At 45.9% G+C, this 14,430-nt stretch overlaps 1 protein-coding gene across 2 annotated transcripts in view; it reads left to right on the forward strand.

The window, feature by feature from the left end:
- LOC101164539 (opioid-binding protein/cell adhesion molecule-like) overlaps nt 1–14,430 on the forward strand; it is a 134,165-nt gene that overhangs the window by 105,226 nt on the left and 14,509 nt on the right. The window lies entirely within an intron of this gene.

Raw genomic sequence — 14,430 nt, forward strand, 5'->3', positions numbered from 1 at the left:
CGTCAATTCACAGGTTTCCGGGTGGTACAAACTCTGTGAAATAATAGATAACAGTAAACTGATAGTTTTCTCTCCAAGCACCGTTACTACTACGCGCCTCTGGCATCGCATCGCGCCCGAGAAGGACTGGTCTAATGAAAAAAAAGTATAATTAAGGATTTGTCTGCGAGCCACATGTGACCATCAAAAGAGCCATATATGGCTCGCGAGCCATAGGTTCCCGACCCCTGCTTTAGTCACACTGGATGCTGGTCTTCATTGTATTTTTATTTTATTTTATGTTTATTTTCTTTTATTACTATATTTTATTCTTTAATTGTTATTTTATCGCTTGCTTCTTTGTAATGTCATGCTAGTGAGAAACAACATCTCGTCTCACCTGTGTATTTCTAAACCAAATCTTGAATCTTGAATGGTCCTAACTGGATGGCAATAAAACTAACCAGAGGTGTGGACATCAGTCACTCACATGACTCAAACTCAAGTAAGACTTGAGTCATGAATGTGACAACTAGGCTCGACTTGGACTTTGACAGTAGTGACTTATGACTTGACTTGGACTTTAGTCCTCTGACTCGGAAAGACTTGCTATTTTCCCAAAAATCCAAAATTTTAAACTATGTTGACAAAGACAGCGCTGCGGTCTCTCTGTCTCTTTTTGTTTACATCCGTGTGTGATGTCGGAACGACGTCCAATAAAAGCAGGTCAAGTTGGATCTGCCTATCAAACCAATCAAATAGCAGGAAATCAAACTTAATGCTAGTTCCTGTTTGCCTGTGTGATTACGTTCCGGGATAAAAGTTATAAGGTTGTCAACAAAAAATGATAAAAGGATTACCAAAAGACTCAACAACAACCAACTTCATCCAACTCTTGAAGTCACATTATATTCAGCCAGAATCTGCTTGTACAAATCCTCAGCGGCATTGGATAAGCATGATTCCATCTCGCAGATTTGCTGGTCATTTGCTTCAAGCTAGTTCTGAACAACATCCAAGCCGAGTTTATGGGTGCCAGTGAGCATTTATTTCTGTCAGGATAGCTTTGTAGTTCCACTCCAGTTTTCCTTTTTTGAGTCGAAGTTGTTTGCTTACCCAACATGTCTGAAGTTTCCTTTTTTCTTGTTTCTTTCCAATTGTTTTCTGTTCTAATTGAGTGCATAAGCCGTAGTTTGAAAAAATATTTATTAATGTGCACAAGCTGCTGACCCTTGCGTTTAATCAAACTTCTGCCATACAGACATACATTCTTTATCCACTTTCCTCTGACAGATGAACATTTTTACGCTGTTCTCTTTTGTTTAAACTCTCAAAGTTCAAATATCCATGAAAAATAAGTCCACGATTATAGAATAAAACCAAAGAAATGATTATGATCGAAGACTTATGTGAAGTTGGCAAACTGAATGCATTCTCTACAGGAGACATGGTCTGGAGGAAATTGATCGGCAATAGTCTACAGCTAATCAGGACACAATGCACTGAAAAAACAAAACAACATACAAAATTGCATTATAAAAAATCTCCAAAACAGTGAGACAGCAGAAGTTGAACTTTTATAACGAGGTAGCACAAAGTATTGAGATGAACTTTTGGCATTGACCAAGTACTTTTTTCCCACCATAATTTGCTAAATAATTATTTAAAAATTAAACAATGTGATTTTCTGGATTTTTTTTCTCTCGTAGTTGAGATAAAAATTACAGCTCTATCTCATCTTTTAAGACTTGCACAATTTTTGGCTAACCAAATCAGGGGTGTCCAAAGTTTTTTCATTGGGGGGTAAATTCAGCAAATTAAATAGAGGGGCGGGCCACATACTCTGGGTTGCATAAAGCCACATGAATACTGTGTGTATTTCTGATTCACCTATTGTGAAAGAAAGTGTTTTATTATTGTCATTGTTCAAATGTATTTGTTTAAATGTATTTTAAATGTTAACTTAAATTGAACTTTTTACCTTTTTAGAAAACAGCGTTGTGTGTTTGTTCATCTGCTTCTCATCCCCAGCTAGGTTTTATGACACACTGTCCTTAGCTGATAAGGAATAGGGTTTGAACTGAAAACCCTCCCAAATGGTTAATTTTACGACACCCCCTAATGAACTTTTCAGCTTGTCTCTTTGTTTGGAAATTATAACCTCCTACTTGTGTTCTTAATAAAAGGTGCATGGGAGAAGCAGTCCTTTAAGAGGAGAAAGGTGGTGGAAATCTTCTGTCACACTTGCTTTTTTCCCTTGTGCACAAGAAAGTTTTTTCTTGTTGTGGTTTCTTATTGTGTTTTTCGTTATTGTCTAGATGCATTTATCTGACACCGATAATGTGAATTATGTTGGCCTTTGTTCAGATTCAGAGAAAATGTTTGTTCCCAAATGTACGTTAAGCCGAAAAGGCTCATCATTCTTTTTGCGTGGCTTCTCATCAGAGGAACCTTGGCTTTATCCAAACTGATAGAAGTCAAGGAGTGACAGACGCTGATGATGACTCAATGACAGAACAAATCTTGAGAACTCTGGTTGAGTTCTGTTACAAGAAATGCAATCTCAGACACATATTTTCCCCTTTTTGGCAAAAGGGTCAACCTTTGAAAAAATAGACTTGATCTCAGACAGTGAGGGAGGGAAAGTGTGCAGCATTAAAGTTTTGTAGTTGTGTCTTGAACAGAAAGGTTGCATGTTGGCATACAGGTGTGGAACCAGTTGCTCGTTGCCTTGGAGAATCTTTGTCAGTGAATTCAGATATTCAGATGAGTAAGATCCATTAAAAATGCCAGGTCTGCCAGCCAAATAAGGGCCACGAAACTCACCAAAAGGCCAGCCCTGTCACGAAGGGGGTTGAGGGAGTACCCAGGTGGAGAGAGGAGGAGGCAGAAGGTTCCAGATTTAATTCAATTCAATTTTTTTTTTAGTCCAAATTCACAACAACAGGCATGTTGGGCGCAAGTAGGCCCTCGGTTCAAGTCCCGGCTGGGGGACCTGAACCAGAACATCAATGGCGGACCTTTCTGTGTGGAGTTTGCATGTTCTCCGTTGCATGCGTGTGTTTTCTCAGGGGACTCCGGCTTCCTCCCACTGTCCAAAAACATGCTTAGGTTAAATAGTTAATCTAAATTGTCCCTACGTGTGAACGTGAGAGTGCATGGGTGTGTGATTGTGGCCCTATGACAGACTGGCGATCTGTCCAGGGTGTCCCCTGTCTTTGCCCACAAGTGGCTGTGATAGGCTCCGGCAGCCCCGTGACCCTGAAAGGGAATAAACGGTAGAAGATAAATGAATAGATGAATGAGTTGTCTCAATGGGCTTCGTACCAGTAATTTTAAGGTAAACAATCAAAAAGGATCATGAATGCATAGAATTCAAAAGGATAATACACAACGTTAACTAAACAGACTAAGCTAAACTGGCATCTCTGCCCTTTCCTTACCCCTTCGCGGTAAGGAAAAACTCCTAAAAAAATGGATTCCGGAAACAACGAAGAAACCTTAGGGGTGTCCACATGAAGGAGGGATCCTCCCCCAGGATGGACAGGCGATTTACCAGAACTCATAGAGAAGAATTAGCTTATCTAAATCTAAAACTACACATTTAAAGTCCAGCCGACGAGCTTCTTCCAGCCGTGGTTGGGGGGACAGTCAGGGGCGCGAGTCGAGCCAGAGGCAGGAACCACAGCCAGGTGTCAGAGCAGGAGCAGAGATGATGTACAGGGTCAGGTACAGAGCAGAGACGAGCCAGAGGCAGGATCCACAGCCAGGTGTAGAGCAGTAGTAAAGACGAGCCAGAGACGAGGTACATGGTCAGGAACAGGAGCACGGATGAGCCAACTATACTCTAGAATCACTCCCACTCCCCAGGAGAGAAGTGGGAAAGAGGGACAATACATGAATCACTGCAACAAACAGAGGCATGGAGAACTAAATGATGAATGATGATCAAGAATAGAGGAGAGAAGGAGGGTAGGAGTAGATGAGAAAAGAGGACAGAATCCCAAGGCACCTTAGTTACCCCAGCTTCAACTTCTAGCAGCCTACTAAAAACAAAGTGTTTTTGTTATTAAGTTTAATGTAAACACATTAACATTAAGTTAAATAATCTCTGAATACTAACTAGTCTGATAATAAGCCTGTCCAAAGAGGAATGTTTTAAGTCTAATTTTGAATGTAAAAACTGTGTCGGCCTCTCTTACATGAGCTGGGAGTTTATTCCATAAAACAGGGGCTTGGTGGCTAAACGCTCTACCTCCAACCGTACTTTTACTAATTCTAGGAACCACAAGCAGTCCTGCATTTAGTGAGTGAAGTGTTCTGTTTGGGTGGTAAGGGACTATGAGGTCCTTAATATAGGATGGGGCCATTTCATGTAAGGCCTTATAGGTTAACAGGAGGATCTTGAACTTGACTAACACAGGAGTGATGTGTTCTCTTCTGCTAGTTCCTGCTCCATTCTGAACAAGCTGGAGACTTCTTAAGGAATTCTTAGGACACGCTGCTAACAAGGAGTTACAGTAATCCAGCCTCGACGTAACAAATGCATGGATGAGTTTTTAAGCATTACCCTTAGAAAGTATATTTCTGATCTTAGCTATATTTCGCAGGTGAAAAAAGGCAGTTCTACACGCCTGATATATGTGAGCCTTAAATGATAAATCCTGGTCAAATAAAACCCAAAGGTTTTGTATCTGTGGAATTGGGGGCTATACTTATGCTATCCAGGGAGACTATCCGATCAGACAGAGCATCTCTGAGGATTTTACGACCTAGTATAATGACCTCGTTGTTTTATGGGTTCTGGAGGAGGTAATTAATTGTCATCCAGGTCTTGGTGTCTCTGATGCAGGCGTTCAATTTCTCTATATTGTCATTCTGGTCAGGTTTCATGGATAAATACAACTGCGTATCACCTGCATGACAGTGAAAATTAATGCTGTGCTTCCTGACTATGTTTTCTAGGGGTAGCATGTAAAGCATAAACAGGATGGGTCCTAAAACTGAGCCCTGTGGGACTCTGTAGCCAACTCGAGTGCACTGAGAGGAATGTCCATTTACATTAACAAACTGGTACCTATCAGATAAATAGGATTCCAACCACTGGAGGGCAGATCCTCTGACCCCGATGTCATACTCTAATCTCCTTAACAAAGTGGTCATTTATACAAGGACTTATGCTATGGGAGCTGGTCTCAGAGTATTTGCTAACAACATTACTAAGTACTGGTTGAACTTCGGGTTTAAACTCAGACACAGAATGATCAGATAAGCTTCTTCTAAGTTGTTTCTTATTCATTGGAGCAGTAACATGTTGTAATGTCAACTGGAAGGTCGTTAGAAAGTGATCAGAAATGATGGGGTTATAAGGAAGGACACTCGGCTGGCTGGTCTCTATACCATGGATGAAAACAAGGTCCAGGGTGTGCTTATGACAGTGAGTGGGTTCATTCACACTTTGGGTGAAACCAACATCATCTAATAAAGCTGCAAAAGCATTTCCTAGACAGTCACTGGGGTCATCAACATGAATATTAAAATCCTTTATTATTATAATTTGATCAGAATCTAAAACAATAGTTTACAGAAAGTCTGAAAACCTAGTTAAAATTCTGAATACGGGCCGTGGGGGGCGATAAATAATTATAAATATTGTGCTTTGAACCTCTCTTTCAGCGTGGAGAAGGCCTTAGCTGCCTCCCCCGACCAGTGGAAAGAGACAGATGGAGAGGTTAAACTTGTCAGGGGAGCAGCTATCTGACTCTACTTTCGGATGAACCTGCGGTAGAAATTGGCGAACCCCAGAAAATGTTGTAGTTGTTTTACAGTGATGGGGGTAATGATGTCTGCTACAGCACATATCTTTTCAGGGTCAGCTTTGACCTGCTTGTAACCGAGGAAGGATATGGAGGTGGTGTGAAACTGGCACTTCTCAGCTTTCACAAATAACCGGTTTTCCAATAGTCTCCGTAACACTTGTCATACTTGTTGGATGTGCTCAGTGACTGAGGGGGAGAAGATGAGGATGCCATCTACATTGACCAAAAATATAAAAGCAACACTTTTGTCATTGCTCCCATTTTTTGTGGTATGAACTCAAAGATGTGGAACATTTTCCACATACACAAAATAACCAGTTCTCTGAAATAAGAACTGGTTAGAGGGTCTGATGATTCTTGCAGCTAGAGAAGTTGTAATGTAGTTTTCCATGGTTTCCATTTGTGGTCTAGACAGGTTATACAGACAGCTGGTTGGTAGAGGGGCCCCTGGGAGCAGGTCGTTAGCACAATCATAAGGACGGTGTGGTGGAAGGACAAGGGCATGATCCTTGCAGAAAACCTCCTTAAGGTCATGATAGACTTTTTGGGATGGTGGACAGGTCAGGTGGGTCAGGTGCGGAGGTAATAGAAGGACCTGAAGGCACCACAGAGAGAAGACAGAATGTGTGACATGTGTCACTCCAGTTCAGGGGGGTACCCGTCCTCCAATCCTCATGAGGATTGTGTGAGAACAACCAAGGATGTCCAAAGACCACTGGGTTTTTCTGGAGGGGCAACTATGAAATTGGAGCTGTTCGTGGTGATTACCAGAGGTAAAGCTTAATTGGGGCTGAGCGTTGAGTTATTCGGTGTAGCTCCCAGCCATCTAAAGCCCGTGCCACAGTGGGGGAAGGGAGGTTCTCTAGAGGAAGACTGATCTGGGATGTCAAGGTCTGGTCAAGGAAGTTAGCCTCTGCTCCCGAGTCCACCAATGCTAGAACTGGATAGGATGACTGATTGATGCACAACGTAGCTGAGAGCAGGGTCTTTCTGTGGGTGATGCTAGTTGGGGTGGTCGTGGTTGTCAATTCCTCCATTGCTAGTGATGGCCGCTGTCTTTTGGCCCCTTCGGACAGGAAATGACAAGATGTCCAGGAGTTCCTCAGTGGAGAGGCGGGCTCGACCCAGTTGCATAGGTTCCTCAGGTGGAGGGCTTGCAGCATGGAGCGGGTGAGAAGGCCGACATGACGAGGTTAACAAACGTGGACTAGGTCCTCGTTGCCTCGCTCGATCCTGCCGCGTGTTGTCCAGCCTGATTGTCAGATTGCAGGTTTTAAGTTCTCTATAAAGTCAGAATAGGAGAGCTGCCCAAAACCATGTCGGTCGATAGAGGCCTCTGCCCACTGCAATGTCTTGCCATCCAGGAGACCAACAACATATGACACCTTTGCTTGGTCACCAGCGTAAGAGAGATGTTTCTGCTCAAAAGTTAAAGAACACTTAAGCAAGAAACCCCTGCACTTACCCAGGTCTCCGGAATATGGTTTGGGCTCCGGGATGTGGGTCTTTCTCACAGGTATGGGCGGGTTTGTTGGAAAAACAGATGGAAGCGGAGCTGGTGTAGATTGTGCTGCAGGGGCGGTGTGAGTGGAGAAGCGCCTGCTGATTGAAAAAAACCTCACTTTCCAGAAGGCAGTCAACTTGGCGGTGGCAGCTGAGACGGTGGCACGGGATGCACAGGAGTTAAGCGGGTCATTGAAAGTGAATGCTGTAATTTCCCAGAAACCCACCAGGAAGTATAGAAGATGTGATAAAACAAACCACACAGAGGATGACTGTTGGTACAAGGATCGTGACTGTCACCAATGTGGAAATAAGGGTCAAATTAGTAGGATGTGTAAGAGTAAAGGGGTTCTCAAAAGTTGCAAAGAAACAAAGAGAGAATAAACAAGTCTTTAAAAGTAAATCAACCAAGTACAAAGTTCGTGATAAGAAGAGGGTGTATTGAGTTGATGCAAATGAGGGTGAAAGCGAAGAAGTTGAAATTCAAACTGATGAAGAATTGGCACTGAACTCTGTTACCAGTGATCAGAAATACAGTTGGATCACAGTGTTGCCTACAGTAAATGGGTAAGAAATGGAAATGGAGCTGGACACAGGGGCTGCAGTGTCTTTGATCCCTGTGGGACTGTATGAAACCAAACTGAAAAAAGTGCCACTACAGTCCACTTATGTAATCCTGAAAACTTACACGGGAGAGCCGCTTACGCCGGAGGGCGTCATTATAGTGAAAGTAAGGCTAAATAATCAGTCGACAACCCTGCCATTGTATGTTGTGAAGGTTGATGCTCCACCACTTTTTGGTAGAGAGTGGCTCAGAGCCATTAGACTGAACTGGAAAGACTTAAAGTCTGTGTTGATGGTAGAACAAGGTGAGAAAGACAGCTTACAAAGTGTATTAAAGAGACATGCTGTGGTTTTCTCTACCAAGTTGGGCACGTTAAAGGGAATTAAAGCGACGGTGACGCTAAAGGATGATTGTGTGCCCAAATTTCATCCCCCACGTAAGGTGCCGTATGCTCTTCGACCAAAGGTGGAAGCTGAACTTAAACGCTTAGTTAGTCTGGGTGTCATTTCTCCTGTCGATCACAGTAACTGGGCCATGCCAGTGGTCCCAGTCAGCAAGAAGGATGGCACTGTGAGGCTGTGCGGGGACTTTAAAGTAACCATCAACTCAGTTCTCTGCGTAGACAAATACCCAATTCCACGCATTGAGGATTTGTTGGCATCCTTGGCTGGAAGCCAACGCTTGAGCAAATTGGACTTGTCAAATGCATACCTGCAGATGGAAGTTGAGGAAGAGTCAAAGAAGTTGCTAACCATCTCAACTGAAAAATGGTTGTTATGTTTCAATCGTTTGCCATTTGGAATCACTTATGCACCCGCGTTATTTCAGAAAGCGATGGATCAGGTGCTCTTGGCGTTACCATTTACCCACTGTTACTTGGATGACATTTTGGTCAGTGGACCAGATGAAGCGACTCATCTGGGAGCATTGGATGCAGTGTTGAGAAAGTTAGGAGAGTATGGTTTGCATGTTAAGCAGGACAGGTGTTTGTTTTTCCAGGACTCGGTGGAGTACCTGGGCCACATTATTAATGCTGCAGGGCTTCACAAATCACCTGAAAAAGTGCGTGATATTGTGGAGACGCCATCACCCAGCAATGTGGGGCAGCTTCGTTCTTTCTTGGGAATGATAAATTATTATGGATGTTTCATACCTGACCTCGCCAGTCCTAAAACCTTTGAATGCTTTGCTTCAGAATGGTCAAAAATCTGGGGTGGTCTGGGGTGGGGTGGGGTGGGGGGCTTGTCGGCCCTGTCCTGTGGGGGGGCGTTCTGGGGGGGAGGGGGGGCCCATTATTAGTACGGGTCGGGGGGGCTAACGGGTCGGGGTCTCCGCTGAGGCAATGAGTGGTTGCCTCGGCCGGTTGGCCTCCTCGGTCCCGTCGAGGCCTGACCAGAGCTCTTCTAGGGCCGGGCTTGCTCCGGGGGGGGGTGACGCTTTCTGGCTCCTCTCTCTCTGTGTGGGGTGGGTGGTGCCGGGCCTAGGGTGTCGGCGCCTCCGGGGGTGGGCCCCTGGGCTGGGTGGCCCTGGCCCCTTTGCTGGGGGTGGGCTGGGGGACGGCTGTTTGACCACCGGGGGACAGTCTACCAGCTGTCCCCAACTTACCCCCTTCCTTATATAACCTCATATTAGGGTGAGGGGGTGGGGGGTCTAGCCTGCGATGCGCCTTGGGGGGGGCTACTTGGGAGTGGCCCCCCTCCTATGGTTGCCGTATGGAGTGGGCCCCCCCTCTTTCGGTTTTATTTGCACCTTAGACATGTAGGGTCCTTGGTAGGGGGGGTGCTTGGACATCACTGCAAGCAAGCAGCAGATGTCCTCCTGGCACCCTACCCGCCAATTTTAACCGCACCTTAGACATTTAGGGCCCCTTGGTGTGGAGGGTGAGGGGACATCACTGTGAGTAATCAGGAGATGTCCCCTTAGTGCCCTACTCGCCAATTTTAACTGCACCCCCCTTAGTACACACACCCCTCCCCCTTCAATATATACATTCAAACATAAACACACACACATGCACACAAACACCCTCTCAAGCACCCATACACGCACACACATTTTACAAGGAAGGTGGGACCTGGGTCCATCTGTCCCCTACCCCTTCCCTGGTGGGGGGTGTGGGCCCCTTGGCGATGGCGGCCGTGTCCCTTGGGTGCCGGCTCCCTGGGCCCGGCGGTGCTCTCTCCGCGCGGTGGGGGGGTTCATATTACACCTGAGCCGGGGGTGTTCGTGTCCCTGGGGGGTGGGTCCTGGTCCTTGCCCCTGGGCGCTGGGCCCCGCCAAACTTCCAACATGGCCGAGCCTGGTCGGGCCATATTTATAACACCCTTTGTGGGCCGCCCTTTTTTCCCCGGGGTTCCCCCCTCCTGGGCGGGGGCGGCGGGCCCCTGCCTTGCTCCTACCTGGACCAACCGTGGGCCGGGTGGGTGGCTGCCTGGAGTGCGGTGCGGGTCTCCCTTGGGGGGTCCTGGCTCGTACCTGGGGTCGGGGCGGGGGGATGCCCGGAACTCCTGGGTGGTGGTGGGGTGCTCGTCTGGGGCTGTGGGCGTCCTTCTCCGGTGGGGCCCTGCATTGGCGGGGGGGCTGCTTTCCTGGCTGGGCTGGGGCGGCACTTTTTCCCTCCGCGCCTCCCTGCTCTCTGGCTCTGGGGGCCTCGCGGCGGTCCTGCTGGCCCTGGCCTGGGTGGCGGTCTTGGTCGCCCGGGGGGCGGTTGTTCCCTGCCTGTTCCCGTGTGGCGTTGGGGGGGGTTCTGGCTGCCGCTGCTGCTGCGGCGGGGTCTGGGTGTGGGGGTGGCTGGGCGCTCCTCCTCCTTCTTTTCACATTCCACCATCCATTTTAGAAGAACATAAACACTCACCTGAGCACAGGTGTTAGCTCACCTTTGCACTAATAGTTTGCATGATTGAATGAATGAAAGATTTCACACTAGTTGGTTTAAAGGCATAGGTATGCGTTCGTGAACACTGTTTTGTGTGCATGTTGACATGTGGACATTTTTGTGGCTAGCAGGTGTGTTGATAATATTTGAGTGTGTGTGAACAGGGCCAGCCCTTTTTGTACTACATTTGAACCGTACCGTAACGATAAACAACCAGTAAGCCTGTCTGCTCTATGCTGCTTCATGGTCTTACCCCCTTTCCCCTCCGATTATCACCCTCCTACCCCCCCTCTCTCTAACGTCCCTCTGTCTTCTTCCCCTCTTTCCTTTTCCGTCCGGTCCAACACCAAAGATTTTCAAACATGATTGAAATTAATAAAGTTTGGCCTCAATTACAAAAGGGGTTTATTCAGACATACCTTTGGTTTGTCTGAAGATGAATAACCCCTCTTGTTAAAATAAAATATGTCCAACACAAGAGGCCCTCAGCTCTCATCTGTTTGCCTAGCTGTTGGACAGGAAAAGTTAAAAAGAAAAAAAAAAAAAAAAGAAAAAAAGAATGGTCAAAAATGGACTTGGTCAAAAGCTTGTGAGTCGGCATTTGGTAAAGCGAAGGCATTGCTGGTGTCACAGGATGTGTTAACCCACTACAATGCTGAACTGCCGCTTCGTTTAGCTTGTGATGCTTCCCCTTATGGGGTGGGGGCGGTACTATTTCAGGGTGATGCCGAATGGTGAGGAAAAACCTATAGCTTTTGCTTCTAGAACTCTGAGCAAGGCAGAGCAAAATTATGCACAGCTTGAGTGAGAGGCTCTGGGGATAGTTTTTGGTTCCGTAGGTTCCATCATTATCTGTATGGTAACAAGTTCACTCTGCTTACAGACCACCGGCCTCTGACTTCTATTCTGAGCCCTCTAAAAAGTATTCCATCAATGGCTGCTGCTAGAATGCAACTTGGGCTTTGTTGTTGTCAGCTCATCATTACACCATCGAGTACCGCAAAGGAGAGGCTCATGCTAACGCAGATGGCCTCTCAAGGTTGCCACTCGCTCATTCAGAGGAAACAAAGACAGACACGGTGCAGGTGTTCTATGCGTCGCAGTTAGAAACTTTGCCAATTAGCAGTGATGAGATCAGATGGGAGACTTTGTCTGACCCTGTTCTGTCAAGAGTGATGGAGATGGTTGCGACAGGATGTTTTCCTGCTGCTAAAGATGCTGAGGAGTTAGCACCTTTTCTGCTGCGCAGAGATGAGCTCACAATACAATAGGGATGCCTGATATGGGGTAGTCGGGTTGTAGTACCGCACCAGTTTCGTCCGTGTGTGTTACAGGAGCTACATTCCGCTCACCCGGGTGTGGTAAAAATGAAAAGTTTAGCACAAAGTTATGTGTGGTGGCCTAACATTGACGCCCAGATCGAGTCTCAAGTGAAATCGTGTCCTTCCTGTCAGCAGCTACAAAGAGAACCACGCTTAGCCCCTCTCCATCCTTGGGTTTGGCCGTCAAGTCCGTGGGAAAGGATTCATGTGGACTTTGCTGGTCCATTTGAAGGGCACATGTATCTGGTTGTGGTGGATGCTCATTCCAAATGGCCTGAAGTACAAATAATGGACAGAACCACTGCCGGAAAAACCATTCAAGTTCTGAGGAGTCTTTTTAGCATGGCATTCCCCAAATCCTGGTCAGTGACAATGGACCACAGTTTTGATCGGAGGAGTTCGACAAGGTTATGAGGTCCAACTCCGTCAAGCACATTCGCTCAGCACCTTATCAACCTGCCACCAATGGCTTGGCAGAGCGTTTTGTTCAGACATTTAAACATGTATTAAAATCGCTGAGAGGGATGGCTTCGGTTCAACGGAGATTGGACACCTTTCTGTTGACTTATCGCAACACTCCCCATGTCACAACTAAGGAGGCTCCTGCAATGCTGTTTCTAAAGCGTAGGTTGCGCTCTCGGCTGGATCTCATTAAGCCAAATGTGAGAGTGTCTCAAGATTCTCAACTGTTACGTCGTCTAGGTCACTCCAGAGAGAGACAGTTTGTGGTGGGTGAACCAGTTTTAGTTCATGACTACCGCAGGGGGGAGGAAAAGTGGACAGGTGGGGTAGTTCAGGAGCAAACCGGGCCTGTGTCGTACCAAGTGAAAGTTGGAGAACAAGGATTGTGGAGACGTCCCGCTGATCAGATGCCGTCACATTCAGAACCAGTGAATCAGGAGGGGCAAGACTCTGCTGTGAAATCATCGTCTAGTCAGCTGGAGTTACCCTCAAGTCACACTGTGGGTACTCCCGATCACATGGTAGCAACTGATCAAGGACAGGATAAAAATCAAGGATCCACAAAGACAGGGCTGGTTGATGCACCTGAGTTTCCTCAGGCTGATGTCACTCCTTTAAAAGAGTATATAAAATGTTATCCACTGAGAAAAACTAAACCACCTGCAAGATATTGTGTCTAGCGGTCTTACAGTTAAGAAAAAGGGTTGCAGTTATGTTTATTGTTGAAAATAAGTTTAAGCTACTCTTTAACTACCTGCTCTAAGTGGGGAGGAGATGTTATGTGTTAGAACTGTTATTTTGTTGGCGACCACAAGGGGGCGGCCATGGGCTTTAAAAAGGAACTGTTCAGTAAGACGAAGAAGTGTGTGTTGAAGCTGTGGAACAGAATTAAAACAAACTGAGCTTCCAAGTCCACCAGATGACTGATTTGTGCAGCACCAAAGGCCACAAACACAACCTGACCTTTATAATATCAATGGTCCCTCTCATTGTGAAAATTTGCACCATTGCCACTCATTTACCACCACTGGTCAGCATCGATGCGGACTCCATGTGCAGGAATAGCTTTAGCTGGACTTTGACATCCCTTCCTCTCAAACTGCCTTTCAACATATAGGGGAAGCTGCTGGCTTCCCACCTTAAGCTTCAGCACTAGTAAGTTGTAATGAGTCTTCCTCACTGCTGCGCTTATTATCTGTCCACACACTGCTGTTGATTCATCACCTAGTGTAGAAAAAAAAAGAAATTAGATCAAATTAGAAAAGAGCAGCATTTTATTTTTTCAAAGTGTTGACACAGTTACATTCATAGATCACTAACAAACTGAAACTCTGCACAACACGATTTTGTAATCACCTGCTCTTTCCCGAGTGGATTGATTCTTCAGTGCTGGGCCGCAGTCCACGTGCCTTTCTGTATAGGATTAAGGCAGCCTTTGACACCATCTCATCTAGATTAATTCTCTTCCAAATATTGATGATTCTTTCCAGACATTGGACTTTCTGCCTTAGTATTGTGTCTTAAAGAAATTCAAGAACAAAATGAGCAGAGGGAAAGCTGCAAGCCTGAACAAACCCTCCTGATACTCCCATCAAGTCATCAGTGTGTCAGTGAGAATGTTCCTTGTAAATAGGCTTCCCAGGAGTAACTCAGCAGTGCACATAAACCAGCAAAGTGAAACCACGTGCAATTTATTATGGTTACTTTAGAGCGTCTTGGGGGGAGATTTAAAGTCACATATGCCTTTTGTTCTGTCACTGGAGTGGCTCTGTCCAGAATGTGACATAATTAAAACAAAACCAAAGAACATCTGGCATTTTTCCAAGTTCATACTGTATTTTCATGTCTCAGTTTCATATCTAGTATGGGTATAGGCTTCACAGAATTAGACATGCATGTCAGAAG

Source organism: Oryzias latipes, chromosome 14 (assembly GCF_002234675.1).
Source record: "Oryzias latipes chromosome 14, ASM223467v1".
In the NCBI taxonomy this organism is placed as follows: domain Eukaryota; kingdom Metazoa; phylum Chordata; class Actinopteri; order Beloniformes; family Adrianichthyidae; genus Oryzias; species Oryzias latipes.